The sequence below is a fragment of the Manis javanica genome, chromosome 11 (genome assembly GCF_040802235.1).
Source record: "Manis javanica isolate MJ-LG chromosome 11, MJ_LKY, whole genome shotgun sequence".
NCBI classification, from domain to species: Eukaryota; Metazoa; Chordata; class Mammalia; order Pholidota; family Manidae; genus Manis; species Manis javanica.
In genome coordinates this window covers 85,018,438-85,043,091 of record NC_133166.1, presented here as the reverse complement: position 1 = coordinate 85,043,091, position 24,654 = coordinate 85,018,438, and the positions used below count along the sequence as shown (strand labels likewise).

The following is a 24,654-nucleotide window of genomic DNA, read 5'->3' as shown; positions in this document are numbered from 1 at the left end:
GAGCCAGCCCTGGAGGTCAGCTCTTCTGATCCTACTCTTGACTGTTTCCTGGACTTAGCTCTGTCTTCCATCAAACTGCTGATTACCGAAGAATGAGGTAAATCTTTCCACTGCCTCTGTCTTCTGAATGATCAACCTGGAGAGGGTTGGTCCAATGGTCAGTGTACTACAAGCCATTCATATGTTCTAATCTACTAATATTAACACTATAATTAAGTTTACTTTTAGAAAACTCCTGAGCAGGAAATCAACCAGAAGCCAGATGTTCTGGCTGATTCTTGTGTGTGTGTGTGTGTGTGTTCTGAAGTGGCTCATTGCTACACATTTAATCATGTTAATACACAACTATATGAATGGGTGGTTCACACAGACAAAATCACTAGATAACTATTTATAACTTTTTTGATCCAAAGTTTTTCATCACTTAATATTATTTCTTACATTTATAATAAGGCGCTACAGCATAGTGGTCAAGCAGGAGGGCTCTGGTGGTCATATCAGGGTCCAAATCATGGCTCTTTTCCTAGCTGTTAACCTTGTCAATGATCCTCATTCACATACAGAGACAAAATTATAGCCCACATATCATGAAATTGTGCTAATTCCTAGGAAGGGCTTAAAATTGTACCAAGCACACAGTAAGTACACAATAAATGCTAGGTATTATTGTTATTTATATAATGAGATGTCACACTATCCTAATTTTACAAATAAGGGAACAGACTCAGAGAGGTTAGTGAGTTTTCCTAAGCCCACAGTGTTAAGTGGTGTTATGGGAGCTTATTTGCTAAAACCTCATTCAAGATTAATTGGTGTTGGGCTGAGAGCAAAAACAAGAACAGGAGAGAGAAGAGGAGCAATATCAGGCTGGCTGTGTGGGAGGGGGTCTCTGAAGGACCACGTGAGATGCACCGAGCCAAATGCTGCCAGCATCACACCTCTGTCCTATTTCATAAGCGACTGACCGGTGTGTGCCACCCTGCTCACCTTGAGTGGTTTGGCTTTTCCGGTAAAACTACAGAATTGGATCAAATAGAAAGATGCATTTTAAGTAGCTTAGTAAGACAGCCTCTAAGCAGAAGGCCTGTTGTATCTAGGGCTCTGCCATGTGACATAATAAATCTGTTTATATTTGGCTGCATGTCAGTCATGTGGACACAACCTTCTTTTCTTAAGAGGTCTATGTTAGGAATACACAGGTACTAGTAAGAAAAAATCAACTATGTTACCGACTAACTCATCTATGGCAATGCTGATGTTTTTTAATTTCCAGTCCCTCTTGGACTGGTCAATGTCTTGTTCAGTGAGACAAGTCTACTGTCACTGATTTACAAACCATGTCAAAGTACTATAGAATTATCCAAATTCTTATTCTCAATTTCCATTCTTATCTTTTTGCAGAGCAACAGCAGTCTGTGGACTGGCACATACTTTTCACCTTTGGAGCGGTGTTGGCACAAATACAGGGGCATTTGTTATCCGCTTCATGAGGAATTCAGAAGGGACGCAGAATTAATTTGGAGGCTCTGTGTCATTGAAATAACCCAGACCTTTATTATTGTTGTTATTGTTATTATTATTATTATTATTATTATTATTATTATCCCATTTTGCCATTCACGGGATACTGGTTTCTGTCCTCAAAGCAGTAATCTCATGGCCACAAGTTCCCAGAGCCCCAGATGTCACCTCCTCGTTCAACATTATCCAAAGCAGGAAGGGAAAAATGAGGCCAAAAAGGCTTTCTGCCATGTGTTTTATCTAGAAGCTCCCCAAAGATTCCCCTGAGTCATCCAAAATGGCCTCTATGGCAAACATGCAAAGGAGGGTGAAACCAACATGGATTTGGTCCCTTGGGGCTGAATAGTACAGTGCCACCTGAACAAAGTCAGGGACTTTGGCTAGGAAGAACAAGGAATGGTTACCAGGTGAGACCGGAAGCGTCTGCCACAGAAGTCTTAGCCCTGCCCAGACCACAAGAGGCTTAAAGAAGTCTGCTGTCAGGGAAAATGTAGCATTCTACAAGGAGGATAATGACTGCACTCAAATTTTAGAATGTGATACAGACTGCTTATCTACTAGAAACTTCCAAAATTCAGAAAGAATCATAGGGCTATCTCCCATACCAGCTGGGGCTGCTGGCATCCCTCACTGAGGGCCAAGATCCTCAAAAGCTGGTACCATTCATTACCTCCTGAGCAGTTTTTTATTTAACTTTGTAAGCCTCTACTCCTTGTTTGTAAAAGGAGCTTATAACAGGACTTTCCTCAGGGGTCTGTTATGAGGACTTTAAAAGCTACTAGAAATCATTTAGAACAGGTCTTGGCATGTAGCAAGCCCTAAATAAATCTTATGTTACCATTATTATTGCTAAGTGGTTACAGGGACTGATTTTGAGTCTCCACATAGCCCAGGGTCAATGCTAGAAAATCAGGAAAGCTTGAGAATTTGGGCAGTGTCTGGAGCTTGTTTCACATAAAGGCGCAATAGGGAAAGAGTGAGCCTGCAGAGAGAAAGTTTATGAGCTACACATGCGACTTCTGAGAGACTGTCAGGACATTCACACTGAACCAATGGAGATTCACTGGACTCACATCTGTCTCGGAGTCCACAAACCCCAAGAAGCGAGCAGTGTGAGTTTAAGGGCCTTTACACAGTCTTGCTTCCCTTCAGTTACGCTGGGAGACAATTTGAAGATGTTCTGGTAAGAGCTGCGGAGCACCAGAGCTGTGATCTGCCCTTAGAGGTGGTGTGGGGGGCATGGTGCCACCTGCCCGCCTCCCGAGGAGCTAGTGCAGGGAGCTAGAGACTCTGTGGCGACCCAGAGAACCTTCCAAAAGGAGCAACTGAGGTTACCACGGCCAGCAGAAAATGCTGCTGGGAGTCAGTGCATGTGACAAGGTCGAGAAGAATGGTCACCAGAGCTGGGCTGCTGGCATCCCTCACTGAGAGCCAAGATCCTCAAAAGCTGGTACCAATAATAGGAACTTTAAAAAGACAGCGCTGGAAGCTGCCGGCGGAACTGATGCTCCCTGCTCAAAGCAGCAGACCCTAGGTCGGGACTGGGAGATCTCGCTGCTCAGTCTCAGCGTCAGTTCCGGGATCAAAGCCTGGCCTTCAAACAGCAAAGTATAGAGGGCACAGCATGGGCTTGGGGTTGAAAGACCTGGACTTTAGCTCTGGTTTTCCATTCTGTGACCCTGAATAAGTCCTTTAATCCTCTGACCTTCAGAGGATTTAATGAACTAATATACACAAAAATGCTTTACAACACCTAAAGTACCAGGAAAATGGAAAACACTGTCATCATTATTTTTTCAGTATATTCCTCAATGATGAGTAAACTTAACAATTTTGCACAAGGGAGCCTATAGGGAATATAGCCCCAGAAAATCTGACGGGGCCAAGCCAGTTTTAAGAAACCCTTAACAGGAACCGAGCTGAAAGGATGGGGTTCTGAGAGACTCTCGCTGATGAATCGGATCAGACTCGAATTGATGCTTGCAAGTACTTGGGCCCAAGGTAGACAGGCTGCCAGTTTTCAGCTGGTTACTATGCTTGAAATCCCATTTTATTTCCAATGAAAAGCCAACGGAAAAGTTTCCTAAAGAGGGCTTTTTAGGGAAATTTTAAGCAAAACGTATCTGTGGTTGACCTTCTGTCTGTATAGTCCTTTCCAAAGTTCCTTGAGAAAAGCAGAAGGCAGCAAAATTTCAGCAGTTGGGAGAGAGAAACGCGTTACAAGATGCAATGACAGCAACTCTGTTGTTAAGACCCCTTTACTACACGCGCGCTGGTGCTCTGCGAGGGCGGCCACACGCTCTGCCCTCCGCCAGCCGTCTGGAGGATTTCCTGCGCACGTCAGAGCAGTGGCACCCCCTCCTGCCTCCCTTACCGTGGGCACCGTCTTCTGTTTTGGCAACGAGCGGGGCTTCTGACAGACTCCATCTGCCTATCCACTTTGAGTTTCCACTGCACTGACATCTGGGATTCAAAACTACTCAATCTACTGTCAACAGAGACTTCCTTTAAAAATAGGAAAACAGTCAAGAAGCGGAGGAATCCAAACAGTCCAGCCCCTCTAAAATGAACCAGGCACGACATTCTCTTTGTCTTGTTTTTTAAATAGAGCTTTTCCATCCCCCACATGTTTATTCTATAATTAGAAAGTATGTTGTAGAAAGGGTGTTATGATCACCCTCTGAAATCTTGTTTTTGTAATACTGAATTTACCATATGATATTAATTTGGGGAAATGAAAAACAGGAAAGCAGCTACAGCACAAAGAGTCCTGCAAGGCTGCACTATGGAGTTTCAGAGGCAAGAGGAATCCCTGAAAAAAATTAATAATGGCTATTGATGCTTTCAGGCTTGAAAGGGATGAAATTGTTTAGGTTGAGACCACATGGACCCTTGCCTAGACTATTCCAATAGCTGAAATTGATGAAATGGCTTCCCAGGTGTACCCTCCTCTGATTCAATCTCCAGGAACCACAGTATGAATCCCAGGACTGACCATGCCCTGGCTCTGGTCACACCCATTGGGTGACCCTCATCGCCCACTGGACTAAGAACTGCCCCAAAATTGGTAACCAAGATTCCCTCCTTCCTTCTATACTGCCTCCCCTGGGGGACATTTGAAAATGGTTGGGGGATCCTGTCCAGTGGTCAAATGACATGGAGCACTACTGGCTTTTAGGAGGTTGATGCTGGGAATACATACCCCACGAGAAGACAAGGAACCATCCACCCCAAAACACCGAAAGCAGGTTCACTAGGAAAATCTGAGCCTAACTTTATTGTTCACTCTTCTGTCATATCCCACACTCCAGCCACCTTGACTAGTTCCATTTCTAGTCTCAGTGGCTATGCTCATACTACTCTCTAGTCTGAAAGTCCTTCCCAAATCACTAATCTTTGTCACCCTTCAAAACTCATAATAAGTATTCCTATCCCTCAATCAACATTAATTTCTCCCACTTCTGGCATCCCTACATCACTTTGCTGAAACCTCTGCTCCAATACTTATTACATTCTGTCTTATATTATTGCCATTGTTATTATTCTTACCTCCACTACCCAATAATACATTCCTGGAGGAGAGGAACTGCCTTATTCAGCTTTATACACCTCAAACACTAAGCACTTACTTAGTGCCCAGACTTAGTAGATTTGTCAAATTTAATTGAATTAGACTCATTATTTAAAAATATTTTTCTATGAATTATATCTGAGGACATTCTATAATTCTTTTTTAAACTACTAATGGATTTAATATGTAAAGTCTTATTTCATTAGTTCTTCATGGGCAAAAATCTGTTTGAGCAAATTGAAAAAAATGGTTGGTTTTCTGCCCTTATAACTTAGGGTTAAATCCTTTCAAAAGAAACAGCCGAGAGGAGTCAGTCTTCCAAAAGTCACAAGGAAAAGGAAAATGTAATTTTTTGGTGTTACCCAGCAAGATCTTTGTGTACACATAGCTCCCCAAATGACTAAACTTTACAAATTTCACTTGACTTTAATTCAATTTTCCAAAAAAAAAAATCTAAGTCACCTTTGGACTGGGATAAATCGTGGAAAGTTTCAACTCAGAGTAAGACTTTTTTTTCTAGGAAGCTGTGAGCAAATGAAAACAAGGTTTGCAGGAGCATTTTACTCCCTCCACCATAGGACAGGTCACAGCTAGTGCCATACTTGTTGATGAGACTTTTGGCAAAAGGCCCACTGTGACTTTATTTTGCTGGAGATTTCATCCGTGAAGATTTTCTTTTCCAGTTTCGAAGTTCTCCCAACGGGGACATAGCTGCTTTTTGGAAACCTGTGAAGTGTTGGCAAGTCTTGCTCTGTTTACCATGGAAACTTGGACAGAACTACAGCATATGACCTGGTACAAGCATAGATGGATGTTTGATGCCTGCTATTTTCTCTTCATGTTGATTTGGAAATTATAAATCATGGAACCAGATCAAATAACTTTGATCTTTCCAGTTCATTCGTTCATTATGGCATATGGTCATATGGACCTGCATGGGCTTGAAAATACGTTGGCAGATGACAGAACATATGTTACGATTAAAATTCATGAGTGTGGTTCTGATTAATCTGCATAGGGTTGCCTGAAAAAGGAGTAGACTATTTGTAAGCAGGTATGATTTAACGTCTGCTTATCTGTTGTTTTTCTCAAGGAGTTCTAAAATATCATATGGCATTGACATTGCATTGATGGATTTTTTTTTTTTTAATGAGAAACAAAGAAATTAACTAGCCCTGTGTGCAAGCAGATATTGTCTGCTTTCCTCTGAAAAACTATTTAAAGCATCTGGCCCCGGATTGTTTAAGAGATTTGTTTTTATGTCTTTGGGAAATAGTTAACTGTCTAGTTCAGGACCTCATCAATTCTTGTCTAGATTACTGGAATAGTTTCTAACTGGAACCCAGAACACAGTTCTCACACCCCACCCTCAAGGCATTTGCCACAGTCCTACTGGGACTGTCATTCAAAAACCCAGGTCTGATCACACCAATCCGATGGTTAAAATCCTTCAAAGGCTTCAGGGAGAGCTTTTAGAAGAAAGTGGCAAATTAGCAGCGCGTGCAAAATTCTAGCCTAAACCTCCCTCTTGCCTCAGCCTACTCTCACGCTATATTTCACTGTGCCAAGTATCACTAAGTTATCATTCAATTCTGCCTCTCTGTCTCTCAAACAGCTACTCTCATGCATATAATGTCACCTCTGGAACTCCCTTCCCTTTCCATGGCTGGTTCCTATTCCTTTTTCAGCTTATGTGCCACTTTCTCCAGAAACCAACCCAGATGTCTCATCTAAGAAAGGTGACACTCACAGGTGTTCCACTAACACGTGCATATCTCTAGGATGGCAGCTATCATACAATACTGCATTTTAATAGCATGAAAATTTAAGAGACCACATTTTTTCCAGAGCCTAACAAATATCCTGGCATGTAGAAAGTCCTGGAGAAAAGTTGGTCAAGTTATGAATGAACAAAAGGATAAATGAAGGAATAACATTTTTGCATTTCCATTATACTTGTTTTTCTGGGTATGATTTTAGACACTGATATTCTTGAATTTGCCCTTTTTAAAGGGTATGAATCATCAGGAATTCTTTCTTTCCTTTTTTACCATTTTGACAAAACAAAGTAGACTTAAGAACCAAGCTGAATGCAAGCAAAATTTAGGCAAGCTAAAAGGAACTGTTGAATGCTCTTTCCGTGACTGGCACAGCCATGGCTCGTGGTCCCAAGAAGGATGGGAAGCATGCAGCTACTCCAGAGGACAGATGTGATGCCAATAAACTGGCCAGGTGTTTGCTACCATCTGCCAGTCCCCACAAGCCAAGAGAATATCTCCCCCTCATCGTGTTCAAGGAACAAAGTTAAGTATGCTCTGACGGGAGATGAATGAAAGATGATCTGCAAGAGCAGTCATTAATATTGATGACAAGGTATGAATGGATATAACCTACCCTGCTGGTTTAACAGATGTCATCCATGTTGACAAGAACAGAGAGAATTTCCACCTCACCTATGACTCCAAGACTCAGTTTGTTGCTCATCATAGTGCACCTGAGGAAGCCAGGTACAAGCCATGCAAAGTGAGAAAGACCTCGGCGGGTACAAGAGGAACCCCTCACCTGGTGGCCCATGATGCTCACACCAAGTACTACGCGGATCCCTTCACCAAGGAGAATGCCACCATTCAGACTGGTCTGGAGACTAACAAGATGACCAGTGTCATCAAGTTTGACACTGGTAACCAGAGGTGTTAACTTGGGAAGAACTGGTGTGATCACCAGCCAAGAGACACGTCCTAGTTTTTTTGATGTGGTTCATGTGGAAATGACAAATACAACAGCTTTGCCACACAGCTTTCTAGCATATTCATCATAAACACAGGCAACAAACCATGGATTTCTCTTCCCCAAGGAAAAGGAATCTACCTCACCCCCTCACCACTGCTGAAGAGAGAAACAAGAGACTGACCGCTGAATAGAGCACTAGGTGAAATGAGCTCTAGGGGGCGTGACTGGGGAAAGGTCTTTGTATTTAGTCAAATATAGTATGGCATGATTTTTTAAAAAATTCAGCTAGCACAAACTATTTAAGAACTAAATATTATTTAATGCAGTCATCATTCAAATGATTTTGTGACCCTTTGCACCGTGTACATTATATTGACCATCTAAAATAAGAATACCAACTTTATTTTGTGACCAATAAGCCACCTCCAGTTATCCCATAGGTACTGGTAATTTCAGGATAAAATCACTCTAAATTCACTTGAATGCATAAGAATTACATAAGTGATCTTCTTTAGCACTTTTGGTAAAAAAAATATGTTCTTAACTTGAGCCAGCAATGGGGTTTACAGATCACCCTCAGATTTGAAACAATCTGTCTGCAGGATCTGTGGCTTTTCCACTTGTTTTCTTTTATTCCTGCATATGCCATTGGCAGCTCAAAGAGCCCAATCTTTAATTCTCGTGGAAATAAACCCAGCCCCAGTCCAGAACTTGTACTTTCCAACACCTTTCATCCAGGCTCCAGGGCATAGAAACAACATTTAAAATCAGCCTTCTATACAGGAAAAAAAGCCTACAGTGTGTGATATGAAGTGCAGCAGACATTCTAGCCCCCAAAATACATCCCTCTCCATCTTCTGCCCTTACTGGCCCATATCTGAAAATGCTTAACAAACAAAATCACACAGTAAGAGAAAATGAAGCTTAAGATGTTGAAGAGATTACCACTGACTTAAATTCACACTGCCTATTATGTTTCCCTTTTGCCTTCTTTGCCAGGGAACTCTGAGGCCAGTTTATTGTTCAGTTGTAGTAAAACTTCTCTATTTTCTTAATCGGTTAGAAGCCTCATCCCCTTTTCTATACTTTATGGACTAAATGTTTGTGCCTCTCCCCCAAATTCATTTGTTGAAGCCGTAACCACCAGGGAAGCTGTATTTGGAGATGGGGACCTCTAAAGAAGTAATTAAGGTAAAATGAGGTAATCAGGGTGGGGCCCTGATCTAATAAGATTAGTGTCCTTACAAGAACAGACACCAGAGAAATGGCAGGCTCTCTTCTTCTCACCTTCCTTCGTACCCTCCTTCCTGCACCAAGGGCGGGCTATGTGAGGACAGAGCAGGAAGGCAGCCAGGAAGACGGTTCTCAGCAGAAACCAAACAAGCTAGAACCATGATCTTAATCTAGACTTCTAGCCTCCAGAACTGTGAACAAAGTAAAATCTGTTGCTTAAGCTACCAAGCTGTAGCATTTTGTTGTGGTGGCCCAAGTTGAGTACTACACATACAATTCCTATCTTCCCTTTTTATCTGACTCTTTACTGCTTACCTGGCAACCAGCCCCTAAGCCCTGGTCACCATAAATGCTGCTGTGCTATATCTCCCACCATCCAGCAACCAGTCACAAAAATCTTGAAAAAACATTCTGTAAATTAAATGAAATTAAGAAGGATAATAACTCAGCACAATAACTTGGGGGCTAGGCTCAATCTATGCTTGCAACCTTAAAATTAACCTAACCTATTGCTTTTTAAGAGTGTCCTATATAATTTTATAAAAGACAATGATAACTTTTTTCTTTCTTATACTTTAATGTCCAGTTTAATAAGCGATTTTCTGTAAAACTGGCAAAATTAGCATATGTGCCACTGAGGCTTGATTTCATTAATGGAGTGCCCTGTTTGACATTGAAACAACCCCGTCCCATCCCATTTCCCTTATCTTCATGTCTTCCCCTTTTTTCTAATCCTTAATATGATCCACAACCATTCCCACATTCCATTCTCAGGCTTTTGGTTCCTAACACATTGTCAGCAAATGATTTAGAAATCGCCTATTTCTGTGTTGTCAATCAGCTTAGTTTGTGAAAATTATTTTCTTCTCCTAGTCATATTCCTGATAATTATCTTATAAACCATATGAACTGTATGATATTCTAAGGGAAGTTCAGATGTTTAAAAGTATAGCAAGGCTAATAATGTTCAATTAATACTGTTTGCATGAAGAAAAAATAATCATTGATTAAGGTAACAAGTTCCCACCACAGCTCACATGCCAAAACTATCTCTAAAAATTCTCCTTGCAGTGACATCACCAAGATGGTGACATCACCAAAGACTGATCCTGACTTCACTCTTCCTCACAAAAGGAACAATAATAATTCAAGAACATGACATCGCTGAAAAGGTACTTGAATGTGGGTGAGACACCGAAGAGACCAAGACAGACTGCACTGGAAGGGTGAAAGCCACAGCTGCAGGTGGTTGCATTGGCCTCCCCAGGCCCGTGCAGCAGCACTGAGGTCTCCCCTGAGTCTCCAGCTCCTCCAGAGGGAAAGGGCGTGAGCAGCTTCCCCCCACCACTGTGGTCTGCTTTGTGGGACCTCCTACTCTGGTCTCGCACCACGAGTGTCGCAGGGAAACCTGCGGGGCTCAAGCCCCAGGAATCTGACTGTGATGGAGAAGGGGCAGCACTGCAGCACCCAGCATGTGGACCTTGTTGAAATGAGTTCAGACCCGCTGTGCCCAAGCAGTAATCCCAACTGAGCAGCTTTGATCATCTGCAAAACCAAGTCAGGGGCACATTCTGACCAGGGAATTTGCTGGGGTGCACAATGGCCTGATTTGGAGCCTCAAATGAATTATGCCAGCCTTCAAGCCCAGGTTGCCCACAACCGGGTGAGGAGCTGAATCATAACCCCACCCTCTGGGAAGAGTGTCTTCTGGCCCATCTAACCAGAAGGGCTGGCAGCAACTCCTAGGAGCAGTGAGGTCCAGTAGCACCTAAGCCAAGAGGCAGGCAGGCAGAGCCAATCACCCTCAGGGTAGAGTCAATACCAGGCATGAAGCATTCCCATGTTACACACAAACAGAGGGATTAATGCATGCTGAGGCAGAGGGTAGCTCCTGGCCCCTGCCAACCTAAAAGCTTGTTTGGGAAACTGAGAATAGCCTGGAGTGATGCCTCCCCCTCTGCCTAGGCCAGGAGCTGAATCACAGCCCCACCCACTGTGGAGAGTATCTTCTGGCCTCATCTGACCAGAAGGGCTGGCAGTGACTCCTGGAGGTTATGTGGCTCAGCTGTACTCCAGCCAAGAGGCACAGGCAGGCCAATAGTTAGCAGAGCAAAGCCAGAGGCCCTGTTCAGTCAGGGGATGTGGGGTGCAGTCAGTCTGAGCTAAGCCAGCAAACCAAGATGTATTGGCTTTAGAGCTGCTTCTCCCACTTCTCCCAGGCAGGGAATCTAGTTTTAGGCCCACTTATCATTGAATAAAGTTTTGGCCTGTATGTCCAGGGAACCTAACCAGAGCACAGGAGAAGCTGCACAGCCCATTCAATAGCCCTGTGCACAGTGGCACTTTAAACAGCACTTCCTTCATCTGCAGAGCAAAACAAGTGGCTTCACCTGACCAGGGAATTCAGTGCACACCCTGGCCTGATTTATATCTCCAGACAATGAGCTGGAATCTCCAAGGGTCTATGAAAGTGTTTTTTACATAGTGGTACTTTGTAAATATTTGTGGAATGAATAAATGAGTGAATTATTTCCAATAAACAACAGGCTTGAATCCCATCCTGCTGCCCTGCCAGGGCAGAGGAGATCATTCATAGCCCATTGACTACTTAGTGTCGTACCCAGTCCTGAGCATCTAGTAAGCCTGACCAGAAAATCCGGCCATGTGTGTGGAACCCATCCTACAACCTCATGTGGGTAGGGCACCAAGCCAGCAGTCCTGGCCAGCTGTTCTCAGCCAGTGGCACATCCTCCAACTGCCATCCTCAGAGCTTGAACAGTTGCCTTACCCAAAATTAGACCATAGGAGTAGGCCCCATTTGTCCGGCAGACACACCCAGGAGCCCAAACTAAGTTGACTGGTTAAAAACTGTCTCTGCCAAGCAAACCTGAAAAATCTGGAAGAGGAGCCTGATTCTCAAATGTGTCAGATACCAACATTAGGAAGTAAGAATCAGGAAAAATCAGGTAACTAGGATAACACCAAAGGAAACCAATGAAGGTCCAAAAACCAGCCCTATAGAAATGGAGATCTGTGAACTGTGAGATGAAGAATTCAGGAAAATCCTCTTAAGGAAAATGAATGAACTACAAGAAAACACAGATCTCCTATATGGAATCTGGAAAAAGAAAAAAGTAAAACATTTTAAATTCATAGAAAAAGAGATCAGACTTGTGGTTACTAGAGGCAGAAGGTGGGCGGAGGGGAAATTGGAGGAAGGTGATCAAAAGGTAACAAGTTTCCTGTTATAAAAAGTACTAGTGGTATAAGGTACAACATGATGACTACAGCTAAGAAAGCATTCTGGTATATATGGAAGTGTTAAAAGTAAATCCTAGGAGTCCTCATCACAAGGAGAAATTTTCCTTTTTTCTTCTTTTCTTTCTTTTTATTGTATCTATATGAGAAGTTGAATGTTAGCTGAACCTGTTGCACTTAGCATTTCACAATACACGTTAATCAAACCATCATGCTGTGTGTCTTACGCATATACAGTGATTTCTCAATAAAACTGGAAAAAAATTTTCCTTTGAGCTAAAATATTCTGTATTTGCATTGAAGGAAAAATCATATACTGGAATGTGTGAAATAAATCCGTTTTAACGGAGCTTTTTTTTTAGGTATAGAAATAAAGAAATGACACATTTATTTCTCAATATTGTATTTGGTCTTTTTTACAAAAACAACTAAAGAGTGGTTGAACCTTGTAGATTTCTGTGTAGATAGACTTACGTGAGAGGTAATTTTGAAGAAACTCAGGAAAACAATAAGCTGAAGTTAAATGCGATTTTAAAATATGAGCTCAGAAAAATTCTTAAAGATCCCTGGATGAACTTGTCAACATTAGCCTCTTGTGCATTTAGAAATTGAATAAAGTTAAATAACTCAAGCTGTAACAGTGCTCAAATATAGAATGACCATTTCCACTTAGCTGTAAAGTATCGCTACAAGTGTGCCTCTATTCGTGGTTCTGGAAACAACCATTGGTCAGGTAAGTGAGCACCAGATCTCACTTCCTTGAGAATTAAAGCAGTTAGCGTTTCTACAAACACCCAGAGCTCACCTGGTCTGACATTCAAGGTGTTTCATAGATTCCCCAATACAGACCTTCTAATTTTCTATTTCACAGTCCCACCACAAGCTCTACTCTCCAATCAAACTGAACTCCTCCTTGATTATGCAATCTAATGTTTTCTACTGCACTCGTGCTCTCTATTGCTTTGCTTTGTTCTCTTCATAATATTTACCACTACCTGAAAGCACCTAATTGATTTGTTTACTGTCTGTCCCTTGCCCCAGAATGTTAATTGTCATAAGGGCATGGATATTTCCTTTTTAGTGCTGAATCTCCAAGGATCTATGAAAGTGTTTTTTACATAGTGGTACTTTGTAAATATTTGTGGAATGAATAAATGAGTGAATTATTTCCAATAAACATCCAAACCTCATTGCCTCTACACCTTGGCATATACTTTCCTTGATCTAGACCACCTTAAGTCTCCTTCCACTATACATCTTCATGGCCCAGTTAAGATTTTATAGCATCGAGGCCTGTGTTAGAGAGACAAGGTGCAAGGCTCAGCTCCCTTAATAGAGTGTAAAATATTTACGGGATCAACCTCTTATGGTTTCTTTTCACATACACAAAGACAAAAGCAGATACACACGCGCAAGAGCACAGTATCATTCAGTAAACATTTATTAATTATAAGTGAGACTGATTTCAACTTAGCTAGAAATTTAAGAAAAGTAGACCTGTTATTTGCTTAGTGCAGTGGAATGACGGGAGAAATACATCGATTATATGTGCTCAATCCACACAAGAACAGCCAGAGTGGCAAAATTCTGATGTAAATTCTGATCATTAGTTAATAGACCTGGACTTGATTTTGTCATATTAAGCTTAGAAGTTGCCTGCCTCACTCCTGGGACAGACCCAGAAATCCCTATGGCATTCCAATGAAAGTTTGGAGAAAAAGAAGGAAAGATAGAGAAAACAGAGTATTCTCAAACCTACATAAATCTGCAGGGGCCTCCTGTCTGTGGGTTTATGTCAGGCTGACCTCTTCTCTGCCCTAGTTAGAGAATCTGGCTTGAAGAGCTCAGGCACGATTTATGAAGGCAGAAAAAAAATACTTTTGTTTATCCTTTAAACTGAAGGGCCTTAGTACCAGGTCAGTCATTCTAGTCCCACTGATTCTTCCAGTGACCAAATTCCCTTTCGTCATCCTTCTCCCTCCATGTTATCAGTCTCAGCCTATTCAGGAATACGTTCTTTTAACTACAGTCTGAACAAGCATTTTTGTGACTTGTAATGACAACGAGTCTTGACTATAGAAAGTATCAGTGTTTAATCTCATGCTTTTTCTCTGAATTACTTCTGTGCTGATTCTTTGCCTTACAACAACAAAAAAAAGTCTTTTTGTATTTCAAGTTGCTGTTTGATATCTCTGGCTGAATCTAGAGATGAATGAAATCTATGGATGATAGCATAGATGATGCATTTATTTCCGTTTTTGACAACAAGTGTGAATGGTGATCAATAAACTGGTTAGTGATTCCCAAGGTTCATTTTGATATGTAGGTTGTGAACCCCAAGAGCTACCATAGAATTCTTGAAACTAAATTAATTTAGATTTATCACTAAATTTCTGAAATAAACATACAGCAATAGCATTCCATGACATAAAAATATAACAAAAGTTGTATCTCAAAACAGATTAGAAACTTTTGTTCCCAGAAATAGACCTAGATCATTTCATGAATATTGTTTGGTTACTACGAAGTTAAAATGTTTTGTGATGATGATAAATAAATTCATAGTTGCTGCATTCAACATCTTTATATTTTAAAATATTCACTCTTCTTTAAGCCCTTGGAATTGGAAACCTGATTTATGTGAGAGGGTTACACAGACAACTATTAGGAGTTGCACCAAGCATTATTTCCAGGCTTTAGGTTGGCTTGCTAACATTAGAAGATAGTATAAGACTTAACCCTCTGGTCAAGATAAAGAGATCCATCAAAATACAAGTCGGTCATGGGGAATACAGTAAATGATTCTGTAACATCTTACTATGATGACAGATAGTAAACACACTAGAGGGGATGAGGATTTAATAATATGGGTCACTGTTGAATCACTGTGTTGTATATCTGAAATCAGCATAAGACTATATATCAATGATACTTTAATAAAAAAAAAAGATAGAGAGATGGAGATGCATGTTCATTGGCATGAATCCATTCCAGTAATGCTGGTGAGTCAGATATGAGTATGGCATACTCACAAGACTGCCTTTAAACAAGGTTTAAAACACCCTATGAAAATTGGGACATGAATTAGAAACAAGAGGAAGAGATAGGGAAAGATTAATGCACAGCTTCTATGCCAACATCATGAGCACAGATCTAGAAAGCATTTTGTTTGGTACCAGTGCACTCAACACAAATAACATTCAGTATTTACTGACTTTATACTATTTAGAACTTATTGTAGGATATAACATACAGTATAAAATAATACAGTTAGTATTTATTTAGTAGTTACTCTGTGCCAGGAATTGTTCAAAATCCTTTAAACCTCATAGCAGGTGGTAGGGTACTATTATTGTTTTCAACGTTTTACAAGAAAGAAACTGAGACCCAAAGAGAATATACAACTTGCCCCAAATCAGTTGTTAAGTGGTTAAGTGGTTGAGCTAGGGTTCAAAGCCAGGGACTTATGACTCCAGAGTCCTTACTATTAACTACTATGATACCTGCCTAAGGGGTACAAGCCATTTCTATACAACTCTAGTGCAAGATATCTTGAAGTCACAGAATATTCAAGAAGCATTGCACAAGAATAAGGAAAATAATGCCAGTCCTGTTGCATTGCCCCCAAACAACCCCTAAGAGGCAGCAGACTAATGTGATCAGTACAGACTGGTTACCAAGAAGGGTTCAGTACCTGCGTCATCACTAGAGGAAGACACTCCTATTTTATTCCACAAAATAGGAAGTCATTAAAAACCATCCAGAAAAAGTTCATGTATTTTTTGCAGACAAATCAAATACCTAAGAAACACGGCAAATACTGTAATGATGGAATTTCTTCAGTTATATTTAAGGAGGAGTTAGATGTACTCTTCTTATCAGAGATTTGCAAGAAAGATGAACAAGTATCAGGTATCATAGTGAGGCATCATTGAACTAAATTACACTCATCATGTAGGCAACTGGAGGTATTTTGAAGAAACATCATCACTCCTTCAAAGTCACTCATCTCTTAAGAATAATTGCCTACACTGACGGACAGTGACTTCAATGGGGTATGGTGGGGGAAACTTGATAATACGGGTGAATGTAGTAACCACAATGTTTTTCATGTGAAACCCTCATAAGAGTGTATATCAATGATACCTTAATAAAAAAGAGAAGGATTGCCTATATTCACGGCCAGCACAAAGACTCATCAGACGGTGTAAGGAGCTATAATCAGTGAAAATCAGACAAGAGAACCATTACTAATAAATTATTTTCTTGGTTTTTTGCCTTGTATTATCATGTCCTATTTGTTCATTTTTCCTTCTTTCTTCTCCTGGCATCAACATATGTGGTAATAACACACGGTTTTATGAAAGAGGCACCCTATCTAACCCAGTCATGCCCAGATGGAGTACTCGGACATGCCTAGCTTGTGAATCCTACCATGTATTGGTATCACTTGGTAGAAACAACCAAAACTGTGGAGATTACTTCAAGGAGCCAGCTCTAGGGAATCATGACCTAAAAATGAATGCTTTGAGCCTAAATGACTCAAGATTGTGGATATTATTAGATAAATTAAATACAACTATTTCAGCAACAGGAAATGTCACAGCTATCATTACAGATCTCACTGAGAATAATGTCTGAATGCCCGTGTCAGCAACCAAGACGATGGAGAAACTGCTTCTCTTATGAGATAGAGGTTTGATATTACAATGAGATGCTCACATGAAATGCATTATTTCTAATTTATTTAACTAGGAGTAGGTTACTTGGACAATTACATAGCCAGTTTTGCATATAAGAGCTACCTATATTTCATTAATGCTGATTCATTTTTGTAAAAGAAAACACAAAATTAAAAATTGAATTAAACCTGCATGTGGAAAATAAATAATATAAACACATTTAATCATCTAGGAGCAATATTAAGACACTTGTAGATATGCAGAACATTGAACCCTATCTTCAAACAATACTTTGTAAATGACTTATGAGTTGCTAATAAAATTATGTTTTTTTAAGTCTTTCTTACTTTTAATAAATTCTTAGACAAAGCTTCAGCAACACAGTTTTAGCATTTACTATCTTGCTCATACCAGTGATTATGTAAACTAATAAAATAATAAAAACAGCAAATGTTTTATTATTAAAATCCACTAAGACAATACAGCATCACTCTGAGATACAGTCTTTATGAAAACAATTTAAAAGTAATAATAAGGCTGAATTATGTGATATTACAATTAGAACATCAGGGACATTGCACTCACATTCAACTGCTTTAACTAAAAGTATGGTATAAAATCTTTCTGAGGAAAGAAGTGTATTTAATTTGTTCATTCATTCATTCAACAGTATAATGTAAGTTGTGCTACCAAGTTTTGATAAATATTAATGTTAATATATTGTATTTTTTATTCACACAGTCCCTTGTAAGTACAGAACATTGCTCCTTTTAGATACCTTTAATGAATTCAGATATGAAACTTGTGAGAAAATCCCATATAGTCTTCTCAAAATGTTGTCCCTGGGACCAATTTTTATTTGTGGAAAATATACACATTAAAAGACTGGAGACCACGTCAACAATTTACTTACTCCCAAATATTTCAAAGGGAAATAAACTTCTGTACTGTATTTGAACCTTTTCAGTGTGAAATTTCTTTTTCAAAATAAATTTTTTTAATATTGAAAAAGGCTAAAACGACAGAATAGAAGTGACATCTTTTGAGACTTCTGAGCAGTTCCGCTGTAGAATTAAGCCTTAAGGCTATAAGCCTTCTTGCTTTGTCTTCCACTCGATAAATGCGTTTCCATTTTAGGGCCTTTGTACTCAAATTCTCTCTGCCAGAAGTGCCTGACTCTGAATATGCCCACGGCTTAGCCCCTCACGCAGGCAGGTCTCCGCTCACGTGCCATCTCTTCTGGCAGTATACTCACTCCTTCAGCACTCTCTGTCCTTTTCCCTGCTGCGATAGACCGTTATGTGAATCTGGTGTGGACTCTTGTGCTTGAAATAACGAAAAGAAGTTTGTGTGCAGTAGACTCAGAGTTAAGATGGCTCTATGGTATGGATCCTGAGGCAAAGAGTAGCATTATTCATCTTAAACATCAGTAAAGATTCTATTTCCAGACCTAATGATATTTACTGGTTTGGAAACTATTTTCATCTTAATATTAAAGAATATTACTTTTATCAGAAATCTCTTGGAGGTCTGATGACATTTGCTGATGGATTTTGAAAGTCTATGCAATGAGATGTTCCCTCTCAGACACTGTGTATGTGGGTTTTGAAGTTAGAGAAACCTGGCTTCAAATCTCAGGTCTGCACTAGCTCTGTGAACACACCCCTGAAACTACTCTCATTAAAGCACCAAAAACCTCCTTTTGTTTTAATTTAATGGACATTTTCCAGTTCTTAGTTATTGGACTACCAGGAATCATTTGTTGCAGATCACAGTTTATTTTTTCCCAGAAATTTTGTTCCCTTTGTACGTTTTTGGCTGCTCCTTATCAGGGGAGCCTTATTTGCGGATTCTACCTTTTGTGTTTCCAATGTTGACGTTCCTAGAGTTCTGAGCTAGGCACCTTTTCTGCTCACTGTATATTCTTCTGGGTGCTGTCAACCCTCTCAGGCTCAGACTTGCAAGGCAGCTTCAGCATCTCTTCAGGTCCAGGTCCAGGTACACAACTATCTACTCAATAGCGCCATATAAATTCCCCAGAGACACTTCAAATGCATCACGTCAGGGCAGGAACTTGGCTGGCACTTCCTTAGCATCCTCCTGTGTCCCGACCTGCAGGACTATCAACAGGGGTCGATGACCTGGAGGAGAGAATTGAAAAAAAAAAAAAAGAATGGGGCAAGGGACACAAAGAACGACCAGCAAGACAGGATGTCTGATCAAGCTGCCACAGTTTATTGGTTGCAGGCTCAATTTATACAGGTAGCAAGTAAGGGGTGGGTCAGGAGATAATTGGACCTTAGGTGGCGCCGGCGGGAAGGTGTAGAGAGGTGATTGGGTCTTGGTTGGCGCTGGCGGGAACGGAGGACCCGGAAGAGAAGCGGGGAGTTCGCCATTTTGGGGGTGGGGGCCCTTGGGAGGGAGGTTTTAAGGGAGGGGCTTTCCCCTGGGGCAGAGGTTGTTTCTTGATTAACAAAGGACAGGAAAAGCACATGCTGCGAGGTAGCCTAACCACTAGCTCCAACTTAGAAATGCACATGTTGCTAGGCAACCCAACCACCAGCTCCAACCCAGGAGTTCACTAAATGCGCTTCTTGGTAATAGGGGAAAACTTGTTTCTAACGCGTGGATGGATTCATTGTTGCTGACTTTACAGGAAAGACTTTACTCAAATGTTGCTGTTGTCCTAAGGCTTTTGTGACCGAGTCTGCCTAAAGGCCCACAGGTTTGCTCCCAACACTCCTGACATCCTCTTGTTTCCTGCACTAATGAAGGCACCAGAGTCCACTCGGTCGCCCATTTCATAAACCTGCGTCATCCTTTACTCCACTCGCAACTGCACTTTCCCTTCTCTGATCATCACCAAATCTAGGCACAGCGGTTGTGTCTCTCCCATCTGTCCCTGGCCCTTCCTCTCCACTGTCATTACCTTAGTTCAGGGGAAAAGATCAACTCTGTCGTGGATCAGTTCTAGAGAAGGGAAGCATAAAGCTGTAGCACTGCTGTGCGAAATGGTTAATGAGCAACTTCAAGTAGGTGGAGTAAATTAAGGTTTTACTCTATTGATTTCTGACCCTCAAGGAATGTGAAGGTCATACCTAAAGGCCTTTCTTGGGAGCCAGAGGCTACAGGCCTTGACTGATAAGGAGGTTTCATTAATTAATGCTAAAGCAGAAAATAAAGACATTTAACATTTAGGGGCACTGACTGTGACAGTCGAGTGACGCTCTACATGACCAGAAAACATCTAGCCAATCTGATTCTACTTGGTCTAAAGTTGGTCAGACTATGTTAGCAGTTAAGATTCAGTAAGAGATTTAGGATTGGACATATTTATAATGAAATGTTAATACTAGTTGATGTGCCTTGGTTGGACCATGATGGAAACAAATCACCCCTCCTTTCAGCTTTCCTGGCCCCCTTCTCAGCCACTGGAATGGCTGTCTTGCCATTGCAGCCACCTTCTGGATGCTTTGCTTCCTTGTCTCCAAAAATTCCCAGATGGTTTGAAAGTATGTTGACTAAAGAAGAAACACAAACAAAACAATATCCTGACCACATACAAAATGAATTCTGATTTTATAAGGAGGAAGGGAACTTGATTTCTCATTCCTTAATCTGCTTGCTTTGCACCCTGCAACCTCTCCCCACTACTCGCGCACACGTGGGTACATATACACAGACGTGCACAAAATCCCTTTTATTTTTCTCTGTAGAGAGTCATCTTCAGTTTCTCTTAAGGCTGCTCTCTTTGCCTGCCCCTCTGGTGGTTTTCTCCTGAAACCTTCCCATATTCTAGGTCTTTTGCTTATAGAAAAAGCAAACTGTGCTAGGATCATAGGCTATTTTCAGTTACACAGGTAGCAAGGTCTCTCAGAAACCATTCTGTTCCAGACCTTCCTGTGGGCCTGACAGCTTCCACCACCCCATTTGGAAATTTACCTTTCATTGAGGAAATTTCCTGTACCAGACACCATGATAAATGCTCAGGACACCTTATTGTTTGCTCACATTATCCTTTGAAGTTATATGCTAGACCTCAAATAATTAAGTAACTTTCCCAAACTCACACTAGTTAATTGCAGATCTGAGATTTGAAGGCAGGTCTGCCTAACTTTAAAGCCCGCAGACATAGTGCCTAAGGGAGTATCTCACTGTATTTGACTCTCAGCAATCAGCGAATGTCATCAAATCTCCAAGAGATTTTTAATAAAAGTAGTATTCTTTAATATTAAGGTCAAAATATTTTCCAAACTAGCAAATGTCATTAGGTCTGGAAATAGAATCTTTACTGACGTATAAGAATGAATAATGCTACCATTTGCCTCAGGATCCATATCATGGAACTACCTTAATGCTGAGTCTACCACACATGAATTTCTTTTTGTTATTTCAAATACAAGGGCCCAAAGTAGATTCACATAAAATTATCTTTCCTAAAAATGAAACATCAAATGTATTTACAACATAGTTTTTAATAAAAATTATCCATTTGATCATTTGAGTAAGTGTATAATAATTACACCAATTGAGTAATTTTTTAAACCTACTCTATTTCTAAATATAAATTCACTGTATTTCCATAACCCTTAAATTATAGTGATTTCAAGCAGAAGTATTTGAAGGTTATATAGCCTGCCTTGTCTGATCTATTTATTTTTAAAAAATCATTCAATGGCTAGAGATTTAGGTAGATAACATATTGCATAAATTCACAAAGCACAATGCTATTGACTCCTTTAATCACTAAGATAGACAGGTGTACAGCTCATTTATTCTTAGAACAAAGCCTGTCTTTGCCATCTCTTATTATGTCACATTTCATTATATTATAGGAACCAACTCAAAGATAGAAAAGTAAAACAATTCCAAGACTTCCTAATAACCTTAAAAAAGAAAGCATGGCTAAGTCAGTATTTGGGAACTTGAATACTCTTTTACAAGACAATTTGATCCTAACAAGAGAGGCCAGGTCAGCCTACACATGCCATCTAAGATGCATAACATTACTGAAGCCAAGACCAAATGCTTCTAGTACATCCAGTGTCTATATACAATAATGTTTTAACAGTAAAATACATTCAGTGTGGTCATTTAAGACCACATTAAGGATATTAAGGTCATCTGTTTGTTCGTTATATCTCTCAAATAAGATCTGTGTCACTCTTTCAGTGTACTTAACTTCAAGTAATATTTCTTGACCATCTGTACACCTGTACCCCCTTTCTTCACCTCTTAACTAATGAACAAAGACAGAGAGAAGTCGCTTAACACCAAACCACAGCTTAAGGCTGAAATTCTGCAATTTAACGTTGAAAGCACAAGAGAGCATATTCTTGAGAGAGTATTAGTCGTTTCTTTTCATTGCAAATATCAGACAACCAACTCAAATTAATCAAAATAAAAAAAATTTTTTAATCTATTGGCTTGTTTATCAGAATGTCAGACACCCAACTCACATCAACTTAAAATAAAATATTTAAAAAGAACCTATTGGCTTGTATATCAGTAGAGTCTATAAATAGAACCAATTTTAGGCATGATTTGACCTGGAGGTCAATCAGATTTTTTTCCCTTTCATCTTTCAACTCTACTTTCCTCCCTGAATTGGTCTTCTCTTCTAACCACAGATAGTCTGTCTCCCTGTGATTGAGGAAAATAGCCACTGGCAGCCCCAAACACAGTATCATAGCACCATTACAGTAAAGAAACAGTCTTCCTCCACTTGTTCTAGGAGAAAAATCCCAAGGTGGTATGTCAGTTTGGCTAATATACCAACCACTCTAAGTAGATTGGTGTATAAAATGGAGTGATTGACAGTTCTGATAGAACCACATAGAATAATAAAGAATGGCACCCCCCAAAAGTAGATGCTATTTGAAACAAATCCAATTCATTCATTACAGAGAGTAAGAATGGAAGCAGAACTCTATTTAAGAAATCAAATAAATAATTTAAAACTGTCCCACACACACCCACAAAAGAAACACTCCAGATTCAGATGGCTTCACTGAAGAATTCTACCAAATATTCAAGGAAGAAAAAATGCCAGTCTTACACAACCCCTTTCATAAAGAGGTGGTAAAACTTAACAGTTTGTTTAATGAAACCAGCATAACTGTGATACCAAACCCTGAGAGCACATTTTACAAAAAAGAAAACTCCAGACCAATGTTTATCATGAACAGATTTAAAACTCCTCACAATATATTAGCCAATAGAATCCAACAACATAGAACAAGGATAGCATGGCATAACCAGGTAGGGTTTGTCTTAGGAATGCAAAGTTGGGTGAACATGAGAAAAATCAATCAATGTAATTCATCACATTTACAGAATAAGATAGGAAAAAGCATAATTATCTCAACAGAGTGCAGAAAAATCATTTAACAAAGTTCAGTACTCATTCCTGCTAAATACTGCAGAAACTAAGAACAAAAAGTAATTGCCTCAATTTGATAAGGGACAATGGCTAAAATCCAAGAAGGAAATATCAAATGCTTTCCTCATTGTACTGGAAGTCCTAGATGGTGTAACAAAATGTCCTCATTTTAAGAAAGGAGTTGTGGGTTTTGCGCTGATGTGCTGTTTCCCTGTTTTTTGATATTATACAGTCTCAAATCTGTCAACTTGTCCATCTGACCACAAAATTATGGATTAAGAAAGGTATTTCATTAAAACAGCTGTCAGTGACATGAGATGGGACTAGTTTGTAAGCACATATGATTCTGTATGTTTATTAGTAGGAGGGGGAAAAATAATGGCTCCAAGAATAGCTGACTTGATTGCACTGGTGTAATTTGCTTGCAGTTATCCCTTTGTCACCAAGCACATTCACATCTTCACCTTCTGTGACCAGGGATAAATAATTACTGTATTGACTCTCCTTCCATCTCTCCTTCTCCACTTTTTTCAAGCTTCAAATTTCCACCTTACTCGGAAAACAACAGTTCATTATCAAAAACTGTCTTGTTCTTTACTGTAAAATATTGTCTGCCCTTTATAATAAATTTATTTGTTGCTGTGTGCTATTTGTTGCATATAAAGTTAATGGTACAGCATGTAAACCTTATGTTACTGCATTGAAAGCCATTGTTTGTTAATAGTTATTTGGTGATCAGGAAGATATTCTAAGTATTTTTTATATCCTAATATAATGTAACAAACCATCATAACAAAGTGTCATATTACTTTGTGTGAACAATGGCCCAAAATATGGCACACACACATGGATGGATGGATGGATGGATGGATGGATGGATGGATGGATGGGTGGAGAGACAGACAGAGACATCCTGGCCACATGGTGGGCACCACTGCTGGACTGGTGAACCCTTGAACCTTGAGCAAACACTCAGGGAATCCTGCAAGCACTAGGTGAATTCCAAGAGCCTTTGCACCAACTTCTCATGCACCCAAAAAGGAACTCTCTATTTTGCTGAAATTATATTGTGCCTGGGGATTCTCATCCACTTCATGCTCAGGCACAGCAGCGAGGGCACTCCTCCCTGTTGGTGACTGAATGGTCCTTGCTGCTTCCTTCTTTTGTCATCTACATGTGTGACCTGCACACCAAGATGTAGTTTATCAGCTAGCCCTGGAATTCATTCTCCTGAATCCTTACAGTTGTCAACCTCTACCTGATCGTATCTATTGTTG

The 24,654-nt window shown here is 40.2% G+C and overlaps 1 pseudogene; it reads left to right on the top strand.

Moving 5' to 3' along the window:
- The first annotated feature begins 7,247 nt into the window (after positions 1-7,247).
- On the top strand, positions 7,248-8,013 carry LOC108408805 (small ribosomal subunit protein eS4-like; annotated as a pseudogene).
- The last annotated feature ends 16,641 nt before the right edge of the window (positions 8,014-24,654 follow it).